The sequence below is a fragment of the Emydura macquarii genome, unplaced genomic scaffold (genome assembly GCF_026122565.2).
Source record: "Emydura macquarii macquarii isolate MOO-44397 ecotype Brisbane River unplaced genomic scaffold, CSIRO-AGI_Emac_v2 contig_2897, whole genome shotgun sequence".
Lineage (NCBI taxonomy): Eukaryota > Metazoa > Chordata > Testudines > Chelidae > Emydura > Emydura macquarii.
In genome coordinates, this window is record NW_027133034.1 from 41,066,867 (window position 1) to 41,091,575 (window position 24,709).

Below are 24,709 nucleotides of genomic sequence, written 5' to 3' on the forward strand. Positions count from 1 at the left end.
GAATTTTGTAATACCGTAGGACATGGATTCTCAGATTTGCTCCATGCAGGTCAACAAAACTAGAGGTGGCTGCTCAATATGGATCAGTGGTGTAGGAGGTGCTTCTTGCTTCCTCCCTTCCTCATCCCATACTGCACCACAGTCTGCACAAGAGAAATGTCACTTCAACGTGCTTGGGAGCTGACTAAGCATTGTCAGTAATAGTGTCTGCAGTGTATGCAGGTGGGGCGAAAGAGAAGAAATGAGAAATTGTGAAGGGGGGAAACAAGGGCAGGTTGTCAGAAATAGGAAGAAGATGGTGCAGTGCTTTTCCTTTCCTCTACTTCACTTTCTCCCCCTGAGTCTTTGCAGCCACTGCATTTTGGTGATTGCATTTCCTCACAACTCAACTAGGGGGGTAGCCTCAGTTTAAGATCTCCCCCCCAACCCAAGCTAAGACATTTGTGATACATTAGATTAGCTTAGATGACATCCACTTATTAACTGCAGTTATTATCTCTAATTTGCCTTTGGGTATTAAAGAACATTACTCCAAACGCAGCAGTCATCCTGAGGAAAAGAATCATAGATATATCATATGGCAGCTGACTCTGCAAAGGGGAGTGAATAGCCATAAATATGTGTTAAAACTTAATTAAAAATTTGTTCTTTTCATGCACAAACTCATCTGAACCTTTTTTTTTTAAAGGACGGAATTTGGTTTGGATCCTCTTAGCCAATTTCTGGACAATATGCTCTTTTTCTGAAGCAGTTCATCTGTTTTATATACACACCATTGTGTGGAAGTCTTATACAATTGAGTATCAAACACAGCAGTTAGGGACCACTATTTCTCCAATACAGCTGCAAATGGTAAGGGGGAAAAAAGCCAGCAATTTTATTTAGACTCATTTACAACATTTTGCATCTTACTATATTTCTGTCAGAGGCACTGAAGAGGAACTTCAGTATTTTGGTGATAATATTTCTTGTTAAAAAATCGTGACAAAAGAACTCAGATGCCTACTGTTGTTCTAGTGTTCTCTCTAGACCTGACTCAACAACATTTGCTTCTTGCTTGTATATTTCAATCTTTCACATTTTAAATCTTTCATAGTAGCCATTTTGGTGCCTGCAAAATATAATTCCTCTTAGTGGGCCTGATTCTCTACTATTACTTCAGTTTTACATTGTTATAAATCCACTGATTCCAGTTTAAATTGCTGTGAAATAGGTGTAAGGGATTGGAGAATAAGGCCTATCATGCTGATCACTCATAGAAATGAGTGACTAATTGAGTCTTCAATTCAAAGGACAAACAAAAAAATTAAAAAAACTAAAAAATTTGGTTTGTTTCAAACTGAAACTGATTTTTCCCCCTTTTTTCCCTGAACAAAATGAAAAACCAAAAAAAAAAAAAATGTTTGGGTCAAGAAAAATGTTTCGAATGTCACTTCAAAATGAAATGTTGATTTGAAATGATAATTCAAAATGGTTCATTTTGACATTTAAAAATATTTCATTTTCAGTTTTTTTCCTGCCAAATTTGTTTGCCAAATTCAACATGAATTCACAAACAGTTTCAGTGCCCAGAAAAATGCATTTTTTGGCAAATGTATTATTTGCCAGAAAAAATTTACCCAGCTCTACGCACTCACCAGTACTGCTTTTGGAGCTGGCCAGATTTCCATTTACGCCTATAGTACAAGAGTGGAATGAAGGGGTCTTACTGTAAATGAGAATCAAGTAGTTGATATCGGTGTGAGTTTCTACATAGTTGAAAATTGCAACAATTATGACTGCTTGAATAATCTTCCTTGTCTTCAGATGAAAACTGAAAAATCAAAAACATGAACAATTTTGAAAAGAGAAAAAATTGAAAACAAATTTTTGCGCAAAATTTTTAATTAAAAATAATTTTTGAAACGTTTAGAATAAAATGGACTTTGAAATTTCCCCAAAAAATGTTTTCAATTTTTTAACCAACTGTGATTAGCTTTATTCCTTGTTACTTTTTCCATCTCCACCTCAAAGAGCAACAGAGAAAATATTAGTCATCAAGTGCCAACATTTTTCATTTTATGTGATAAAATGATGGCATATAAGATGTTATATGTGAAGCCATTTGACAAACAGAGGCAGGTAAGGGAGAGTGAAAATTGTCCAAGATGCTATGCCAGAATAGCTCCAAACACTGCAGAAGCTTCACTGCAGATCTCTGTTTCAATGGAGTATAGGAACAAAACAGGGCAGGAATCTTCCACAGTGGCACCTCCTAAAGTGTGCAGAAGAAGAGTTCCTTTCTTATGGCTCTTATGTTGTAGTGGGGGGGATTCTTGTGTGCCTAGCATGGCAACAGGAAAGGAACTTTATTTCTACATTCTGGAGAGGAGTGCAGCAATGGAGTTCCTTTCTTGTGCACCTTCTCAGGTGCTCAGCTTAGGAGACAGGAACGGTACAATACTCTCTGCATAATTCTCCTATGTAAAATCAGAAAACTTCATATGGTCAGGGCACAAAGTTTGCAATGCCATCCCAATTCCACATTAGCTCCTATGCCACTTTATCAACTGTTTCAACTTATACATCAATAATCATGTACAAAAATTAGCCAGCTGTATGTTGACAGAGTTTGTAAATGTGTCTTATGGGAACTTAAGGTTGCTATTGGAGAGTGTAAAATGGATTTTCATATGTCAGTACTGTCATTATTAATTGAATATATGAACTAATACTTATTTTTTATCTAAATTAATTTAATTGGTCAGTTCCAGTCTTTTGATACTTAGGTTGTTTTTTATTCTGTAGTTATATATTTTGCTATATGATTTCCTTCAAGCAATTCTGGGCCTAAATCTAACCTCACGCAGATGTAATTCCACTAAATCCAATGCATTTACTCCTGATTTACCCTATGAGACCAGAATAGGACCCTATAGTGCTCAGTTAAGCAAGTTCTTTGAGTGAAAATTAATTTAAGGCTGTTGGAAATCTGAACCATATCATTGGTGACAAGGAACTTCTGAACTTACAACCTTCTTTGCAAATGTCCTGGAAATAGTTATGTAGGGGTAAACGCAGGTCTCATTCATCCTCATGCTAATACACTAATTAAAAGCATTTTCAGGCTGTAAAGCTTTAGATCAGGCCTCAGAAATGAGATGACTTCAATAGGGGCAATGGGTGTAATGACCTTATGCTGCAAGGTGGATTACTTCTGTCACACCATCAGTTTTAATTCTTCTTGATCCTCGTTGCAGCTTTTTGATGCTCAAGGATCATGGGGTTCTTTTGAAACCCTTGGAGTGCATTGTGGGTTCTCTCCTGACATGCTGTTCATTGTTACTTGACTCAGTGGCATCAGTTTTAACTATAAATAAGTACTGCTCCAAAATGTTTTTCTGTGTGAATTGTGGAGTTTCTTGGCATTCTGCCTCACATGTGAGTATCTAAATAGGTTTGTACTTGAAAGGTATGTTATTTCTGTGTTTCTGCTGCATGTCAGCGTGGCAATTTTATTTCTGGGTTATTTTGTGTTTAACATATCTTATGTACTTAATTTAACATTGAAGGTGTCTATGTAATGTAGAGGATGGAGAACAGTGTGATGCGATATTCACCCTGCTTCTGGGTGCATGGGTGAATATGAGAGATTCCGAACTCACAGGTGATGAAGTCTCAAGCCGTTATGATGCCCCTAGCATCATGAACAAAGTGTGAAGGTAAATACATTCCACAATGACATTTTCCATATTAGTATATAACCCTTCTACCAGGTGTCTTTAGCAAGATGTCTAGGGGCCTCTTTTAAAATAAATAAAATAATTATCTTGTTTCCCCACCTAGAATCTCATCCACCCCCAGGTTTTAGGAAAGTAACCAATTTTTACAGGTGTTTCTTCCTGACTTGCAAGCACTCAGAAGTTCTTGGGAGTATGAAACCACATATTTGGGAGAAACAATAATCACATATTTATATAAAATATACTTTTATAAAGTAGGAAAACCCGAACAGTAAATGAGAGATATGGCCAAACCCAGAATCCTTGTTACTAATTGCCTGGCTTCAGCACTGACAACCCAAAGTGTTCAAAAACCTTGAGTTAGGCCCTCAAAAATCATGTGATTGGCTTAAAAATCTTGAGATTTAAAAAAAAAAATTCTTTGTGTTCTTTTTATTTGCCTTTTGTTTTTAGAGTGTTTTTTAGAGTGCATTCAGGTCACATTTTCAAGCTTTCCTCCACAAACCATGAAGGCTAGAAATTTATTTATTGTGAATGATAGCTCAGATACTCATGTAATCCCTTGTCTCCAGATGCTGGGGCTTTAAGTAAAACATCATAATGTTAAGTAAAATATCATAAGATGCATGATAAAATCGTGAGAGTTGACAACCAGGGCTCTTGGTCATCAGTCACCATCCACCATCCACCTAAAACTTCACTCACTAATCAGATTAGGCCCTGTCTACACCTGCGGCTGCCTGCAGGGTACATGTTGCTACAAGCCTCAGTGGAAGGCAGGCTGAGTCCATACTGTGGTGGGTAAGCTACACATGACAGTGAAAGACTCTGGCAGTGGGGAGGCAGTTAGGAAAAGCTCTGGCAGTCTTTCTGAGTGGCTGGGTAAGGCTTTGGCAGTGAGGAGGTAGTGGGACCCTACACTGCTAAAAATAGCAGTGTAGAGGAAGGCACTGCTTGGATGTGTAGAGATCCATCTCGGGCATACACCCTAAGGTTCTGGCTTGTCTCTACTCTTTTCACCTAAGCAGGGCCTCGCTGCATACACTGCCATTTATATCTGTGCTAGCTGGGTATGCAGTGCCTGTACTCTACACACTGCCTTAAGTGTAGACCTACCATTAGACTCACTGGTGGCCAAATGGGTACCACCTTCAAGTGGGTATCTCTTCAACTTGTTTACCTCAGTTAGCAAAATTCTCAGCATCACCAGGTCCTATTAATACTTGGAACTTTGCTGAAGAGGTCAAAGAGACACAGCTCTGGTGAGCAGGTGTGGTCACAGAAGTGTTTGGTGCTCCTGGAAGACTTTTGATCAGACTAGTGGTTCGTGTACTGTAGTATCTGACAATGGCTAATACCAACTGCTTCAGGGGAAGAAGGAAGAAACACCGCAGCAGGCAGTTATGGGCTAGTGTTCCCCAAGGGAAAGTGTCCTCATAGAATCATAGGACTGGAAGGAACCTCTCAAGGTCATCTAGTCCAGTCCTCTGCACTTATGGCAGGATGAAGTACTAAACCATCCCTGACAGGTGTTTGTCTAACCTGCTCTTAAAAATCCCAAATGATGGCGATTCCACAACCTCTCTAGGCAATTTATTGCAGTGCTTAACTACCCTGACAGTTAGGAAGTTTTTCCTAATGTGCAACTAGAACTGCCCTTGCTGCAATTTAAGCCCATTGCTTCTTGTCCTAGCCTCAGAGATTAAGGAGAACAATTTTTCTCTCTCGTCCTTCTAACAACATTTTATGTACTTGAAAACTGTTATCATGTCCCCCCTCAGTCTTTTCTCTAGATTAAACAAACCCAGTTTTTTCAATCTTTCCTCATAGGTCATGTTTTCTAGACCTTTAATCATGTAAAGGTTCTTCTCTGGACTTTCTCCAATTTGTCCACATCTTTCCTGAAATGTGGCTCCCAGAATTGGACATAATACTCAAGCGGAGGCCTAATCAGCACCAAGTATAGAATTCTATAGGAATAAAAAGCCTATAGAAAAAAACTATAATTTTGTATTGCATTCTATGCGGTTTTAGAGTAATTTCTAAGGAACTCTGTTAAATTTCTATAGAACTCTCTTATTTTCATCCTTCTTAAATTTCATATGACTTTTCCATGGAAATCTTATTTTGGGCTGATGTTTCACTCACCCAGTGAAAATATTTTATGTTTGTCAGGTATTCAGGAGCAGGATACATTCATTGTCTGTTGGAAGTGGAGAGAGAAATCAATTCTTTAGTGTCTGCATTGAAAAATGTGGAGAGAACAGGTGTAGGAGTGCATTATTGGCGTGATTAGACCCTATATAAAGATATACCATTTTGGAGGAAGACACCAATGTAGGTATACACTGATGTGTGTCTTATGTTCAGATCTCATCATAACAATAAACAGTAGTATAGAAGATAGAATAGCTAAATAGTGGCTTTATGCTGAAAAGCAACTGTAAAAATGGCACTGTAGAGTTACACATATATTATCTGTCAACAATTGCTATATTCAGTGTGCACTGTGTTTCTAACTCCCCACTCTGAAAATTCCACCTGGGATCCAACAGTCAAGATGTGTTCTTTTCTTTTTGGGCATTATCTGCAATAAGAAAAGTTTCACAAGCCAAATTAATGTCTTCAATTACACTAGTATATCCTCAGTCTGTAATGGGGTGCACAGGTGTATCTGACTGGAAATGCATTAGTAAGTCTGTTGATGATGCCTACGAAGGAATAAAATTCAGTTCACCACTCTCTTAGTTGTGCTGACTATGCAGGGTAACAGGAAGAAAAAGTAGTAAAAATGTGTTAGCCATTACAGTCAGCAGATAGAAACTGATCTGTTGAGTAAGAAAGTGCTATTTTTACATTGTCACTTTTGAGCCTAGAACCAACCTTAACAGCTATTAACTGCCTGGTTATTCATATAAATATGTACACAGAGAACTGATATGATATCCTTAAAACCAAAATCACTGACAGTGCAGTACATCACTTTGTATATCAACTGTGCCTTCAGTATGCACTATTAGGTCCTTTGTTAAGCATTTATATTACATGTGAATCAGACATAAGGTCGTGATTTAAATTATGCCTTTGAGCAGCATGTTACATAATTATCCATTTAATTGCTGATGTTAACCTGTTTGTGTAATAGCAGATATTTCATATAGCTCATTATCACCTCTGTAAATTTTGCACACTTGCACATAAAATATGTTCTTAAGAATAGCAAGAAAGATACGTATTAAATCTGTACAGTTAAAACTTTGGGAAGCCTTAAAAGGAGTGTCTAGATCCTAGAATTTCAGTCCCCACACATGATCTACCTTAAATAATCTGCTAAATACTATTATAATCTGCTAGAACTCAGCTATGCACTCCAAAGTCATGGTGATAAGTACATTATAAATACTCTATATAGACGGATACATAATGTCACACCCCCTCTGCTGTGCTGTAGCAGATTTTGGAGCCTTGAAGAATGGCTCCCTGTTGAAGGAGAAATCAGTGACAGTATCTGGCTTTATTCTTAGTTTAACTTGTTTTATTTACACATGGACACACCAGTTTTAGAACACAGGTAGTCACGACAGTATGCAGACAATCTCCTCTTTCAAGGACGTCTGTCTAAAACTAGTGCTTGGTTCCCAGGGAATAACTGTGCTTCAAGAATTGACTCTAGTTAGAGAGATGCAGGCAGAGAACAAACATCCTTGCTGCTTGTCAGCACTCCCCCAAAGAGACTACATTAGAAAACCAGCAACACCACACCATTTCTTCTTACACTAAAAATTTACTCACAAGAAACTCTCTCTCTCACCCAAGACTTTGTGTAACAGTGCCATTAAAATAGGAAAAATCACCCACATTCTCATTTGCCTATTTTTCATCTTTTAAAAAAGTCACTTTTATTATAATAAATCAGTGTTAATAAAAGTGATATTAAAATATCACATACAATCATCAAAACTTATTGCAGGCATTGAATATTATCTGCATATACCCCTCTTCAGTCTTGTCTCCATGCTTCTTCCATGCTACCTCTTATGCTTGGAACAGTTTTCTGATTCAGTCCCTCAGCCATCTTCAAGTTAAATTCTTCCTTATCCTACACTTTTACTGTGAAGTTCTTCATTGGTAATCTACCAAAGAATGACATTTAAATTATTTTACAATTCAGTTACAAACAAAAAGTAAGGTGAAACAAAGTTTTTTCTCCATGAATAATCTCGACATTTGAGGCCACAAGTAGATAAACTGATTTCCTCTCCACACCTCAAGGTATCCAAGGAAAGTCAGGTGGCAGTTCCACCTTCTGTCCTTCCAGGTGATTCCTCCTTGCTAGATAAGATAATCAGCTGATGCAGTCAGCTCCCTGATCCAGCCAGGATGAATCTGTCTCTTTCCATTGTCATAGTTTCGGCAGCCTTCTGCATCATTGACTCATAGACTAAAAGGTCAGAAGGGATCATTATGATCATCTAGTCTGACTTCCTGCACAACACAGGCCACAGAACTTCATCCACCCACTCCTGTAATAGACCCCCTAACCTAAGACTGAGTTATTGAAGTCCTCAAATAATGATTTGAAGACTTCAAGGTACAGTGACTCCACCAGCAAGTGACCTGTGCCCCATGCTCCCCTTAGAAGATTGTTCCAGAACTTCACTCCCCTGATGGTTAGAAACTTTTGTCTAATTTCAAGTCTAAACTTCCTGATGGGCATTTTATATCCATTTGTTCTTGTGTCCACATTGGTGCTGAACTTAAATAACTCCTCTCCCTCCCTGGTATTTATCCCGCTGATGTATTTATAGAGAGCAATCATATCTCTCCTCAGCCTTCTTTTGGTTAGGCTAAACAAGCCAAGCTATATGAGTCTCCCCTCATAAGGCAGGTTTTCCATTCAGTAGATCATCCTAGTAGCCCTTCTCTGCACCTGTTCCAGTTTGAATTCATCTTTCTTAAACATGGGGGTCCAGAACTGCATACAGTATTCCAGATGAGGTTTGACCAATTCCTTGAATAACGGTACTAACACCTCCCTATCTCTACTGGAAATCATCAGGAGAGATTTTTTTTTAAATTTTGTTTTTAACTGTGAACAATGAAACAGTGTAGTAATTACTTGAACATCTAAAAAATAGAGAAGCTCATCTATCTCAATCCCAAACTGAATTAAATGATGGTTTGAAAGGTGCCTGTAACACAAGCAGAGTGCATAAATCAGGACTTGAACCATTTGACATTGTCAATTAATAAGCGCTGGATTGTCTTTTTCCCCACAATTTCTCCAACAGAGGTAGATGTTCAGAGATGCATATGGTAACATAGAATGAAGCACTGCAGATATAGAATTTTACATTCTTCTGTGCTATGCACTATAGATGAACCATCTTTTCAATGACCTTGAAAAAGGGAGGTAACTCTTGAGATCATTAATGTTAAAGGGTTTTTTTTTTTAATCAAGGGCTGGACCACTTCATGTTTAAGCACTGATAATAACTAGCCCTCTCTAACAGAGATATTAATGATCCTCATCAGTTTAGAGCCTAGCCATTCCACAACCCATGAAGGCCAAAACAATGGTCCATCTCAGAGATGGTCAAGTGGACCTCTCCTATAGCATTTTGAAGCTTTGGTTATGTAAATAAATGAAACTCAATCTGGGAAAATGGTGCATTTTCTTCCTCTTGCTTTGGCACTGCTTCCATAGCATCAGAGAGACTACCCTGACACCTTTGCAAAATGTTTATTTGCAAAATTTATTACTCTTAAATGTGATGAAATTATTCTGGATTATTCAGATGGTCCATCACCTGGCATAGTCTGTAGAAAAGGTATTTTGATGAAAGAAAAGAATGACCTTTTAGTGTTTACTGCAACTAAGGCCTTGGTCTGGCAAACTGTCTATGATGCAGTCCAAAGGCTTTAGCGCTAGACCTCTCTCACCAGTGCTCTTGTCTGTTAGACAGATTCATTCCTGGTATAAGAATTGAGTTTGCTTAGTCCAGGGAAGATCTGGTCCTCCTTCCTTAACACTGCATTTGTTTCAGCCTATTAGTAAATAATGGTAAACTAGGAGACGAATGCAGATGGAGATAGCAAACAGAGGCCAGGATATCCATGAACGTACATAACAAGTCGTTGTAATACCACACTGGCCTGGTACAATGATAGAACAGCATTAGCCTCCAGAGTTCTAGAATCCAACAGGATTCATCATCCTTTATCAATGGGGTGGGATGAAGAGGGTTGGAGGGGAGAGATGAGACTGCCCAATAACTCACCCACTTCACTGATTGAACCCAGAACTTTGCTAGGAGGACCTTGAGCTGAAAAATGGGTCCTTGTCATCAAGTTTTCCTATCACAGACACATGATGAAATGTTTAGCCCTTCCCTTGCTTAACATCTCAGGAACATCTCCCCGTAATTTCTGTACTAGTAGAATAAATGTGGCCTACCCTATTCTAATTTTATTGAGCTTTTATAACAAGCAACTTCACATATAGAAAGGGAAACGCTAGGGAAGAGAATATATCTAATTTTCTTTCTATTGCTCATATAATTCTTATATAAGGCCAGGTCTACACTACAGACCTATATCAGTATAATTATGTCTCTCAGAGGCATGAAAAATCCACAACCCTGAGTGACATAGTTATATCGACATAATCCTGTGTGTAGACAGCACTATGTTGATCAGCGAGCTTCTCCCTTCGACATAGCTACTGCCTCTGAAGGATGCTGATTAACTACATGGTGGGAGAAGGTCTGCCATCAGTGTAGGAGCGTCCCCATTTATGTGCTACAGCGGCATCGAAGCAGTTGTGCTGATGCAACATTTTAAGTGTAGACCTGCCCTAAGTTACAAATATGTTATATTGTAGTAAACCATGCTTTGGAGAGAAGTGGTTACAGTTTGTTTTGATGAGTAAAGCAATATTAGTATAAAGGAACTAGATTAGAGTCATTCTTTCATTAGATATGTCTAGAAAATACCAACTTTTTTCATATTTCATGCTGTTTTCTCCCATTGTGGTAAAAGTAAGCCTCTCTCTTCATCTGTGTTACTCTAAAGGAACTTTTCCATTCTCTTAGTATTACTGTTGACACCCCTATTTTAGACTGTTTTAAAGATGCTTCATGAGAGTGGCATGGTGATATCCTAACTTGAGATGCCTCAACAGGGCGTGTGGACATTTCAGTACAAAGTTCTTAAAGATGGTGGCATCCAATAGTTCAGAGGAAGTCAAAGGGCTAAACAATGTCTGAACTCCCTGGGACCTCTGAACCATTTCCTTTGCTTGGAGGTCGATACAATTCTGAAGTTGTTTTAAGCACAGCTCTGTTCTCTGTCTTTCTTTCTGGTGGTGATGTTTTCCTTGATTCACTCGGCAGCTCATGCCATGTCAAAAGGTGCTGACCTTTTCACTCTGATGACAAAAAGACTGGAAACAGATTGTGCTTAGAGAATTGATCAGTAGAAAAAAAATAGTGATGATCTTGAAGGCTAAACTCAAAGTATTGTCTTTAGAGTATTGTCTCTTTAACCAACTTCCCTTTAAAGTGTAATAAAGACACTCACTTCTATTTACTCTCAAGTCCCTTGGAACACAATAAGCTTTCTACAGATCTTTCCTTTTGCAATTTAAAGATAATCTATAGCTCTTGCAGGCCGTTCACTACTTTACACAGCTTCTCTTAGGGTGTGCTTCACTAACAGGTTAAAATGCACTTATGCTGGTTTTGGGGAGTTTACTTTAAAAACCCCAAACAACTGAGGAATGCATCAAATCCAAATAAATTTTGAAGTAGATCATCCAAGAAGGAAAACAGAGAATGTCTGAAAGGAGACTAAAAAATATTAACCAATACATTTAAGAGACCTTTAGGCCACCTGCCTCTCAATCCCAACTATGCAGCTTCAGCAACACCTACAGTTTCCCACCAGGAATGGCAGGTTTCATGTGCTGTAGCACATAATAAATCTGAATTATTTGCACACAGCAACTTATCTTTGGCTGAAAAACAGAGACAAATGCAAGATAAATATGGGTAAATACTGCTTGGGAGGGACACTCACTTCTGCATTAATTCCTGATGCTAGTTGAAAATTATGTACAATTGTGTACATTACTTTAAATGGCAGTAGTCCATTGACATAGCTGACAGTATTATTATTATTATTATTTATTACGTGTATTATCATAGTGCCCAGGAGCCCTAGTTGTGACCAAGGACCCCATTGTGCTAGGTCCTGTACAAATACAGAACAAAAAGGCAGTCCCTGCCTCAAAGAGGTTTTAGTCTAACTATAAGACAAGAGACAACAGATGGGTACATACAGACAGATGGGGGAGTGCAAGGAAACTTAGGGTACAACTACACAGTAATTAAAAACCTACATCTGGCCTGGATCAGCTGACGCAGGCTCATGGTGCTTAGGCTGTGGGGCTGTAAAATTGCTGGTTAGGTATTTGGGCTGAATCCTGAGCTCTGAGAACCTGCAAGGGGGGAGAGTCCCAGAGCCTGGGCTCCAGTCTGAGCCCGAATATCTACACAGCAATTTTTAGCCCCACAGCCTGAGCACCATGAGCCTGTGTCAGCTGATCCTGGTGATGGCAGTGTTGTAGGTCTTTTATTCCAGGGTAGACATACCCAGTGAGACAGTATTGGCCAGCATGATAGGCAGTGGTCTAAGCACACCAGCAGCCTAACCATTGTCAATTTTTTTATAGGCATCATGGCAAAGGACAGTCTAAAGCAGGGTTTTGAAGGAGGATAATGAGTTAGATTGCAGATGTTTATGGGGAGTTTCTTCCAAGCGTGAGTGGCAGCATGGGAGAAAGCACATATCCAGGCTTCATGAGAGAGAGAAAGTATTCAGTGATGCTGTGATATCATTCCTAGAAATGTTACTTTTGGAGGTAGTACCTCTGACATGATACCCTTATGGGACATAGTATTTCTGTGTCACCCCATTTATTTTTTCTGGGTAAGTGTGTAATGTATTTACTGGATAGTTTCATTCTTCTCTGGGTTTTAGTGGCAGGAGACATGAGCTACTGGTACATCATTTTGTTGCTTAAAATAATAATTCCAGAAGACAAATTTAATAGCATGTCTTCTATTTTTTTTCATTAGGGGATAGCGCTGCTGTCTTCCAGACATCACACATTCACACTGTTTGTATCACTTTATTTTAGGTTTCCTCATATAGGACCTGATCCAGAGCCTACTGAAGTCAGTAAGAATCTTTCCATTGACTTTAGTGGACATTGGATCAGGCCCATTGTGCTGCTGTGTGTAGTATACACAGGACATAGTTCCCTTGTTCTCTCTTTCCCCAAGCAACTGACATACAGTTGGACTTCAGACAATCAATAGAAAGTCACTTAAATTTCAGAACAGAGTGTCTATATGGGGCAGTTATTCTGTAATAGCTACATTAGTTCAGACTAGCTTAGCACAACAGGAGCCTGGTCCAGGTCTGAGCTCATATGCACTACAATAATACAAATAATAATGATAATAGTTATGCCTGTGAATTTCCCCTGTGTAGACAAGGCCTAAGTGATCTGCCCAAGGTCACACAAGAAGCCTGTAGTGGAGCAGGGAATTGGGTTATTTTCAAAAGCCACATATCTGCATTTATTTGGGGGGCATACCTCATAGGATAACATCAGAAGGGGCAGGTTTATTTTGGAGAGAATCAAGAGAACAGTCTTCAAATTTTAAGGCAATTTTCTCATAAATGTGTTAGTTGTGCCCACAGAAAATACACCTCCACCCTCTGAGTGCACAAAATCCACATTTGCCCACATCACTCAGTAATTGCCTGCAGAAGCACATATTTGGGTGTGAAATTAATTGATTTACATATGCAAATTACCAATGGTGTTTGAGCACATGCACAATACTTACATTCACAACTTGATCATTTGAAAATATTATTCGTTCTGCTCTAGACATGTTATTAAGACGGATGAGTAGCTGCTTCCCACATATGTTTGGTTTGGAGATGGATTGATAAAGTTAGAATCTTGTCCTTTCCAAGCTCTATCCACACCTTTTTTCACTGCAGATTTCAGCCTGGAATTATTTTGCCAGTTTGGCTCACTTTTGTAATCCTATGTTAAAAAAAATGTAACAGGGGTGATGGTGGGGAAGCAGAAATGCCTATAGGTCCCAAGTCATCTCCAACTGTAGTTGTTGGGAATCTTTCCATTTCCAGGGAGTTGCCTAAGGCCCACAGTGCATGGAGTTCAGGTGATAATTAAATGTTTTAGGGTGAAATTCTGACCCTGTTGAAGTCAATGGAAGTTTTCCCATGGACTTCACTAGATCTAGGGTTTCACCCTCACTCTTTATTTTCAGTATCTTGCAAGCACACACGCTGCACCTGTTTCCTAGAAAAATACTGCTGATGCCTGAAATTTGTGTGTGTGTCTTTTCCATAGACAATCCAGCAAAAGAATGTGAGAAGCAAACTAGTGAAACTGGTTCTCTGGATTCATAAAAATTACAAACATCAAAGTTCTACCATCTTAGCTGATTTATTAGAAGAAAAAATGTTTCACCACAATTTTCTATAAAGCTGGAGACATAATAATGAAATGTAAACCAGGACTGCTTCTTTCTACCACAAAACTTTAATAACATTTATTTCTCTTCCAGTATTCCACGTTAATTTCCTCTTTAGACAACATTTCATATCCAAGATCTGTGCTCACACAGACAAAACATATCCAAACAATTGTCATTGTGAGTGTTGTGTACCAATTCCCACAGACCTATCAAAACTGGGAGCAGAGAAAAGATATTAATTAATGGGAGATATTACCATATAGGAAAAGTTGTGAGAGTATTCAATGAATTGTCAAAACAGTGGATGAAAGCTATGCAGGTGGTGTTCACATTTCTGACAAAAGCATTTCTAAAAATTTGCTTTTTTATTTTTAAGTAAATGCAACAAAACAGATTTTCATGCCACCTACTAATCTTTCAACAATTGAAGATAACTCTTTATGGCAAGCAAAGAGAGTTTTTTTTAGTACTGAAAAAAATGTGTAAAGGCTGTGTGAAGCAAGCTATAACAAGAATTAAAAACGTAATGGAAAATTCAGATGATGATTAGATTAAATATATCAAGAAAATGGAAACTATTGAATTAGTCAACATTAACACCACCATTGAGCCTGAATAGAGGGTGTCATAATAGGTGAAATGGTTTATGACAAATATGAACCACAGCTATATTGAATATAAACAAAACACAAACTCTTTTACAAACCTGTAGGTTTTCATACTTTCTTTTAAAAGAACGCTAAAACTGCTTAGTTCATCTTCTAATAAACTCAATGGGAGTCTTTCCGTTGACTTCAATGAGGTTTAGATGAGCTAATAAAAATATTAGAAGGTTTTACCTAGCTGTGACTTTTAACAAGATCTCAGATATTTCAGCACTCAGCTACTTAGTTGCAGAGATTATTTAGTAGATATATTTCAGAGTATTGCAAAACAATGTCAAATAGGAAGAAGAGCAGGGGAGACTTGGTTTTTCAAAACCCATTCTCTCAAGAATGAAATCTATTATGTACAGAGTTTGTAGATTCAGTGTCTGATTCTTCTTTCCCCTCCTGTAAATCCGTAGTAGCTCCTTTGACTTTAATGAAGTTATACTGGTGTAAAAATAATGCAAGGGAGAAAAGAATCAGACCCTCTGTATGTGATCAACGTATAATATTTAAGTTTCTGTACATTGAAGCTGCAGTTATATTTCTCTCTAGTTTGCCTTGAGAGGTAGCCTGCTAACCACTGTGCAGTGCTCAGGGTTTAACAGCTGGTGTGCAGGCTTTATAATCTAGATTATATGAGATTGTATCTATACTTTATTATGTGCTGTATTGAACAGAGGACTGAAGTCTGATTTCAATCAAATAACTGTATTTTGTTCCCTGCTTGTAGGCTTTGATGGATAAATTTAAGCATGTACAATAAACAGCAAATGAGATCAGATACGTCATTCCAATACATTCACAGTCAGTAGTGCATTTCTAATGGCTTTGCATGCTGGTAAACTGTCGTTTGGTTGCAGCTGTTTACAAGTGACTCAGCCAAAGATGACTACACCCGGAAGGCTGTCAGTTTCTATATCACTGGTCCCTAAAATATACATTTCAGTCTATAAAATAAATGTTTGTAAAGCAACAGAGGGCCATGCTTTGGGTTTCACAAAATACAGTATAATAAGTAAAAAAAAGTTGCCCAGAGTCAGGGCTACATGTGCTGCTGAAATCCTAACATGAATAAAAGATAGTCATCTAAATTGAAACAAAACAAAACAACCCACTTCAAAAATAAAAAAGAAAGCATTTTAAAACTCCAGTCAAAATATTTTATTTTAAAGCCAGTGGAACTGATTCTCCTTTGTACGTAGGCCCCTTTACACCACTATGATGGGCAAAGGGCCTTAATCATGGGCTAAAACACATTTATACACACTTTAAAGGTCTTTTACACTGTGAGAGAAGTGTAAAGGGCTCTTAGTGTAAATGAACATTAGACCAGGGTGAATTGACTGATGAACTCAAAAGGCTGATAGCATTGGCTAGCATTAGGGTCATGCTCCTTTTACTTATGCAGAATGTTCAATTCTCTACTGGTTTTATCAAATATACAGCAAGCAGCTACACCTGTGTACGGTTGGACACCACCCACTCTGCAATCTTGAGATGATTCTTGCCTGGCACAGATGGAGTTGCACCTGTGTTGGCTGGCTCTGTGAACTGATGTGTAAGTCCCAAAAGGAGTATGGTGTGCAAAAATTGATCCAGTACATATTCTTTGGCTGGGTGCTAGGTAAAATTGGTGTAAGTGGCTATATGTAAACTAGGACATCTATGACACTACTCTAATCAGAAGTGCAATCCTGATATAGAGGGATTTCACTTAGTAATGACATCTAACAATGCCCGTCTTTGTGCCCATTCCTTTAAGATGAGAAATGCTCCTCCCTTAACCGTCACTTCTGTGCAAAATTAATGCATAGCATGTAGACTATGGAAATCTATTTTCTTGTACATATGGGGTAATGGACAACTAAAGAGAAAGGAAAGTCCACCAGCTCCATGATGAGGCAGAAAATCCTACGAAATTCTCATCAGGAAACTAATCTGATTTAAAATCATTTTGATTTTGAAGGAATTTTAGGTTCACATTCTCCTCAGCCTAGAGGGAATTTACATTGTCAGGGTAGGTGAATTAATATTTTTATATTCTTTAAGAAAAAAGTAGAAAGAATGGATTGTATTGAGTCAAAGTAGAATGTGTTCCTTCATGGTTTGGGAAGTGGCATTTTGGGATTAACTGGGAAGGAAGGCTAGCATAACATAACAGGCAAGAAATGACAATCAGCGTATTTCTCTACTAGGAGCAACACTAGAAACAAAGAGAAATTCTCTGATAACCCTTTTCCTGATGCTTTGTGTTTGTTTGGGTCCTTTTATTCCCCCCTCTCCCCAACAGAAAAAAGGACTTTAAGAAAAGTGTTCTTGTGAATGCGTTTGTGATTGTGTATGTACAGATAGATTAGATTAGCCATCAGTGCCAGCCTGTTTTTTTTAAATGGTACAGAAGTGTGTCCCCGTGAAATGTGGCAGAAGGATTGCTATGATAATTCCTTGACATCGAGGAAAGCCTTAGTGTAATACTTTTCTTTCAGATAATTAGTTTAAAGTTGTTATTGACTACACAAGGATTTGCTCCACTAGAATCATGAGTCCCCATTTCTTCTTATTATATTTATGATATTTCTTTCAATTTGTTTTAAAATGCTCTGATCAATTCTCTGAGCACACATATAGTGTGCATCACTAAGAATTACGTAATAACAAATGGAACCAAATGTAAAGTTTGCCCCAACTGTCTGGCCCACTCAGGCCTTCCCCTCATAAAGTCCTGTGAGATCAGTCAGGCCTTGCAGCAGGACCTGAAACATTTAGGCTCTGGCAAATCAACGGGCATAGTAAATTCAAAGTCAAGGACTCTTCCTGAAAAGGCCTTGTCTCCAGCCTCTTCATGTCTGCACCATTGGGCAGATCACTTCAGCTGATCTGAACTGTCATGATATCACAAAAAGAATGAAGTGGTCCCAGATAACTATGGCTAAAGCCATTTGAGGCTTTATATGTTAAAACCAACCCCTTCCGTTCTCATGTATATGATCTAGTGCAAATCTTGGGTCAAGAGTTCCCTGGGGGAACCACCACCCAGAAGGTGGGCAACCCATGTTTTGTAGCTGCTGAAGTTCTAAGTGTTTTTAAAGTGCCGTCCCACATAGTACCCAATACAGCAATCCATTCTTGAGGTGATAGGGGTGTGGATTACTGTGGCAAGGACTGCATCAGAAGGAAGAGTTGCAACCTTCTGTGAAGCACTTTTCTGGCCAAGAAGCACTTCAGCCAGTGTAACTACCTGGCCATCTGAATATAATCCCTAAAATATATAATAAGAACCGCAAATACTAGATCGCTGTAGGTAAAAAGGAGCAAGCTCCCTCAATTGAAATGCTCAATGCCATTGCTTCAGTTGTTTTCCCCAATCTACCAGAATAAATGTCAGTCTTGTGTGGATAAAGGGTTTGCCTTCGCAGGGAAATAATCTGGAATAGCTATTGGTATAGGAAGTGGATTTAGCTAAACTGCAAAAAGGCATTCAGTGAGGAATAAGAGTGTCCACACAGGGAGTTAATGTAGAATAGCTATTGTTCATTCATACCCCTGCTTATTTTGCAGTAGTTTCCCCAGGTAGCCAAGCCTTATGTCTGAAGTACCTCAGTCTTACCCAGGTCATTAGCTAAATTGATCAATAGCACCAAACAAGCTAAATGAAACAAAATCCTAGGGGTGCATGTTATCCAACCATAAGGACACCAACAACCAGACCACTTCACTCTCCCCCTCACATACATATTGAGCAGGATGTGTGACAAAATAGTATTCTGCAGTATCCTGCATGAAAGCCAAATGGGCAGATGAGCACTCACCCAAAGAATCGTTATGGGGCTTTTTAGATAGTAAGTTGTTGTTTTGGTGGGTTTTTTTGATAAAACAGTTGAACATCCTATTTTACTTTCTTTTGCTAAGTAAAACAGGAAAATATTGATAAAACAATGTGGTGCTTTAAACAACCAACCATTGGCTATTTGTCTGTTCCATCCTCTCTGGAGCAGTGACTCATAAGGGTATATTGTAAAGCCTGAACTGCTCATTATGTCATTGGTCCATAGGAAACTTGGAGAGTAGCATGGGGGTAAAATAGGTCTCAGGTGGCTGCATATGAACATAACCATAAGCAGTTCCTAAGACAAATGCAAGAACAAATATACAACAGAAAAACGCTTCGCTGTAAAAGCTCTTATTCCTATGCACAGTCACTGTAAAGTTCCCTCCACTCTGAACTAGTGCAATATTCAAGTATTAACTTGCATAATAATGCTACCCTATGTCTGACAACCAATGTTTGGATGTTTTGCAGCTGGGCTTCCAACTTAACACCTGATAATTTTCTCTGCTGCTTTGTCACCTTCCCCGTCTTACATGTCTCCCACCTTCACAAGTCCTTAGTGACTTTCATACTCTGAATTTCAGTAAGCCAAGATTTTCCATGAGGCTGATCCTCTGTAATACACAGGAGCAAACAGACTTCCAGAAAACATCACCTGCTTTTCAGGAATAATGTTTGACTTCATAGTAGCTCAATATTTCTGCCTTACCTCATTAGGTACCCTCAGTTTTCATCCATTTCTTACATACATCAGCAGGAAACATACATTGCCCCTTTTCACTATATCCATTTTGGAAGCTGAACAGCTGCATGATTTAAAGAGGTATAATTATTATTATTATTTTATTACATCTTAAAAGGACTTGAGATGAAATCCTGGCCCCATTGACATCAATGGCAAAACTCTCAATGACTTCAATGGGGCCAGAATTTCACCTTTGGTGGTACATCGGGGAGCCAAAATAGAGACAGTGGTCATATTCAGGGATACCTTTACAATAAGAGTAGAGTAGAGAAGGATCACACAGAGCCAACTATTATTGACTACCATGAAACTTCCTTCCTTTCTTCAGCTCTCCTCCACTTTATCAGTGAGGTAGACTGTAGATAATTAATTTTGATATCAATGACTCAATTTGGTGCAACATTGATGCCTGTCGTCATTGCTCTTTTCCTCCCTCTACTTTCTCAAATGATATATTTCCCAGGTGGCAGCAATTCCAGTTGCTTCTGTGGATGCTCTCAGCACTGTTGCCTTTGTACGGGTTGTGTTCCTAAGAGGCACTTAGAAGAATGTAGTCATCACATATTTTTCAACCATTGATGTTCTGTCCATGCACCCACTTTCACTTCCCCTCTTAAGCCTAATAGTGATGTTTGCTGTATTTCAAAGCCTTGTACAGACGGATGATCTCCCTAGAGAGATGTATGTTGTATTTCAAGTGTCCCATGGCAAAGCTTTAGTATATCCTTTGTCAGGCACAGTCTGCTGCAGTTTCTGGCTCAAATTCTTAGCAAGTTCTAGCACAAGGAAGCATCCAAATAGCAAATGTAGATTCTATTTCATGATAAAGCCCTCACATCTATTTCTACTGTTTCTAAAAAAAAAAAAAAAACGACAATTGAAATCGTGCAGTCCTGGATTGCTTCAAAATCAAAATGAATAATCCAAGGTATCAGTTCAGATGCAACTGGAAATACGGAATCATACAATATGAGTCATCACAGTATTTCTGTATAGATCACAACGTTCTTAGCTGATTAATTAGCACAACTCAATTTATTAAAAATCAAGAGGTGGTGCTGCACTCAAGCACAACTCACTTACATATCTTTAAATTGTAAATGGACCTGTTTATTTGCAATGGCATTTACTGGTGTTTCTGTAAAGGAGACAGAGATGGGCATTTAGCTATTGCGAAAACAAGCCTTTCATAATATAATGGCCCTATTTTAGTTAACAAGTTGTCAGTCTTTAATGACTAGAAGTGTAGCAGCTGGTTTTGATGTAATTTCTTTTGAGACCACTAGATTACAAGCAGTTTATTGCATTCTTCTCTCGAGACTGCTCCCTGGATACAGCCTAATGTCAAAAGGTCAAAGGTCTAAAGCCAGAAGCTAAAGGATTTGTCATCATTTAACAGGTCACTTGTTGCTGTGTATTATCCAAAGTGGACGGTTCCTTGAAGCTTATCAGAATGGTATGATGCATTTTATATTTTCAAATCTCCACAGGAGAAAAGTGGGAATGTTCTGATTCTGAAAGAGAAGTTCTTACAAGCAATAATCAGAGTGTGACTGTTTGTGTTTGAGTGACAAGTACATAGAGAATTAAATTATTACATATTAACACCTTTATCACATATGGCCCTATTCTGCACTATGTTTTCAGGCAAAAATCTCAGTGACATCAATGTAGGTGTTAACAGACATCACAAACACATAGGGCAGATCTTCAGCTGGTGTATATCATGACTGCTCCAGGCCAAATTCTGCTCTGTTATACCAGTGTAACTGAAGTTACTCCTTTGACCTGAGTGTTTCCATTGCTCTCAGTTACACTGAAGTAACTCCACTGCAATCATTGAGGTTACTCAAATTTCACATTGGTACAACTGAGAGCAATTGAGTACTGAAGTCAATGGGAGTTACTGTGATTTTACATTGATATAAGTAAGAACAGAATTTGTCCTACAGGATCTGCAGTAAGCAGCCTGTGAGTTATTGTCTGTAAATTATGCATTAATATAGGAGCATTGCTTTTGAAGGTTTCCTAAGAAACATCTGTAAATCTAAAAGTATGGGAAACAGAAAAATTGGATTAGATGATTCACTGAGGGCACTAAAGATCATATAGGTCTATTGTTTATGCAATCTCACTGCTTTATAGTACTTCAGTCAATCAGCATCTGAGACTCCAGCAGATAAGTGGTATTGCTATCCATGGAGTTATTCTTACAAGAAGGGCCCTGGCTTTTGAAAATTAGGGTTGGCAAACAAAAGGGTAGAAGAGACTAATTTTCTTAAAAGTTTTACTGACAAATTATATCATTCAGGTTTTGGAGGAAGCATTCCATCTTCACTCTAGTGTCTTATGACTGCGACCCTCTGGCTGTACAGGAAGAAGAGAGTCACCTTTATCTTGGGAATGCTTATAGATTCCAGCTGCTAAGTATTATATGCATACTAAGCTGGAAATTGACATTCAGGTACCTTGCAAAGATAAAAATTGAATTGATCAGAAAATGTTTCTCCCTTTGCTCCTTCACAGCATAGCCATCCTGGACTTTACATAACAACTACACTTTGAATAAGGTCAGATATTTCTTACAAAATCGTTGTCTTCTAACAAAGATGAGAAAATATCTCAATACTTTATAAAGGAAGATTTGAGAGTGCAGTCTGCCATGAAACGTTATGTGATTGGCTTTTCTGGCATAAACTCTCTCAGTATTAAATTGTTTAGACTTTCAGATTTGAATAAGCTGCTTTGGCAGCCAGGATCTCAGATGAGCTTTGGTCAGGACTTCTGTCGGTCATGCCCCTTCTGACATGAGCTGGGGCTAAGGTGAAGGAATATAGGAGTTCCTATGGCTTCTCTTCACCACACAAGGAACAGTCTATGCAGGAGAGATACTTTGGAGCCTGGATTCACCAGGTATAAGTTTAGTTTGCACCAGTGCTGCAAAATAGCTGGAGCATAGTTCAGAACTGGTCCCTCTATTTTTCTCTGTCTAGCTGAGGTTTTGGGGTTTTTTCATTTTTAAATTTAAATTTTTCAATTTTTTGACCAAATATATATTTAACTCTTTGAAACGGGGACTGTCTCTTACTTTATATTTGTACAGCACCAAGCACAATAGAGCTCAGATTCTGATTGGGGCCCTTGGGTACTACTATAATATGACTGGGTCATCAGCAGGGATTAAACCTGGGGATTCTATCTCCAAAGCAAAAACTTCTACTAGTTGAACTTTAGGACTAAAGGCTAGATCTGCCAATGTACTTAGGTACCTAACTGTTTCTTTAGGAGACTAAATCCCAGAATCAGGCCCCACTGGGATTCACAAAAACTCCCTCAGCTGCTAAACACCTGCAGGTGCCTACATTTTTGCTGTAAAAATTGCCTAGGCACTGATGTTTCTGTCTCTGAGCATGCATACTTCAGCCCCATGCCAGGCATCTGAACACCTAAGACCCAGAATGATGCACAAACCAGGAAAAGACAGACAGTCCTCCACCTAAATGACCTGAAGGGCTTGATCCAGTAAGCCTGCTCAGACATTGGGCCCCTATAGATGGGTTTACATGAGATAGCCTACCCTTAAAACTTTTAGCCCAGTGGTTAGAGCATTACCTAGCATGTGAGTAACACCTGCTTTACATCCCCCCTCCACCTACTGGGGGGAAAAAGGGATTTGAAATGGAATCTGCCAGTGTGTGCTCTGCCCATTGGGATATTCTGATGTGGGGCTTTCCCTCAGGTAGAGAGGGGACTTGAATAGGGGGGTCTCCAATATCCCAGGTAATTGTGCTACCACCAGGCTAAAATTTATAAGGTGGGCACCACCACCAACACCCGCCCCCACTCGCTAATACGATGTAGGCACCCAACACCAAGAAAGGATTTGCAGCTGAGAATCTCAAGCAGAGGGAGGCACCAAGCTGCAGCCTGTGCTTGGCACCTATCTCTGAGTGGGGCACAAGGCTTAGCACACACCCCTTGGTTTGGTATCACTAGTTGGCTATTTTAGGCGAGGAGCTGCCTAGCATGCTAACCTTTGTGAATCCTATTCTGAGGCACCTATCTTTCCCCATTCATTGCACAGGAAGCCTAGGCACTGAACTCAGGTTCTGAGAATCCTAATGATTTTCTAGGTGCTGAAAAGTTAGATGTGGTGATGCTGAATGTCACCATGCCTAAGCTTCTTTCTGAATATAGCCTTAAATCCATTAGCTGGGGGCAGCAGCAGGACTATCCTTTGTGGATCAATGAGATAAAGGGGGAACACATACACTTGGCCAGTGTGTCACACAAGTAAATAATAAATAATAATGCCAACCAATTAGGGGGAAATATGCTACTACTTTCTGGAGTATTTGGAATAGTTCTGTGAGTTGCAACCGTAAAAGAAGAGAAGTTCCAGAATGTGGAATCGGTCTGTTTGCTTTAAACATTAGAATGTGTATCAGTATTTTATTTGCACAGAAGGCAACAATTTGCTGCCAACATCTGCCAGAACACACCAATGATGATTCCAGGATTACATTCAGAAGCACTCTCTGAATTTGAAAAGAACTTGTCCTATCACATATTGCATGTGTAGGGTAGTAAACCCAGGGACAGCTTTATACATTTATCCTCAGCATTTGGAAGAGCTATATTAAAGACATTATCCAGAGAGTTTGTTCCTGGCAATGTTACAGGGAGTGCTGATGGTCCGAGAGTAATAGTGTGCAGCAGATTTCCCCTCCCCCTACACCTTCTTTTTTTGCTGTATCTAGGTCAACCAAGAGCAGTGCAAGTTGCTAGTCCATACACTAGAAGCTGCAGTTCCCAAGTGGCATCTCCATAAATTTCCAAACCACACATCCTTCAGAAAAAAAATAAAGCTCATATTATTTTGTTACAGCAGTGATTTTCATGTCCTTCTATATGAGCATATGTCAGCATGTCCATTAGGAAGCCTGCTTTTGAGAGATTTATGTAACTCACCTATAAAAATTTGCTTTGAGCTGAATATTGGCTCAAACCAACCAATATACAAAAAGTTCCACATTTTTCTGAAGTAACAGTCCAGTCAATATATCTTATAATAGTACTACCGCAATGTTTAGGGTGTAGAATATTATAGTATGTTTAAATGAGCAGGTTGTTATGGCCATATTTTAGTTTAGTTTATTTTAGTTATGCAAATATATGTA

The 24,709-nt window shown here is 38.8% G+C and overlaps 1 long non-coding RNA gene across 2 annotated transcripts in view; it reads right to left on the bottom strand.

Moving 5' to 3' along the window:
• Positions 1–7,282: 7,282 nt before the first annotated feature.
• Positions 7,283–24,709, bottom strand: part of LOC137166787 (uncharacterized) — a 147,679-nt gene continuing 130,252 nt past the window's right edge. For both annotated transcript variants that reach the window (XR_010923817.1, XR_010923818.1), the window contains exon 4: positions 7,283–7,855. This is a non-coding gene — a long non-coding RNA (uncharacterized lncRNA). The remainder of the gene's footprint in view (positions 7,856–24,709) is intronic.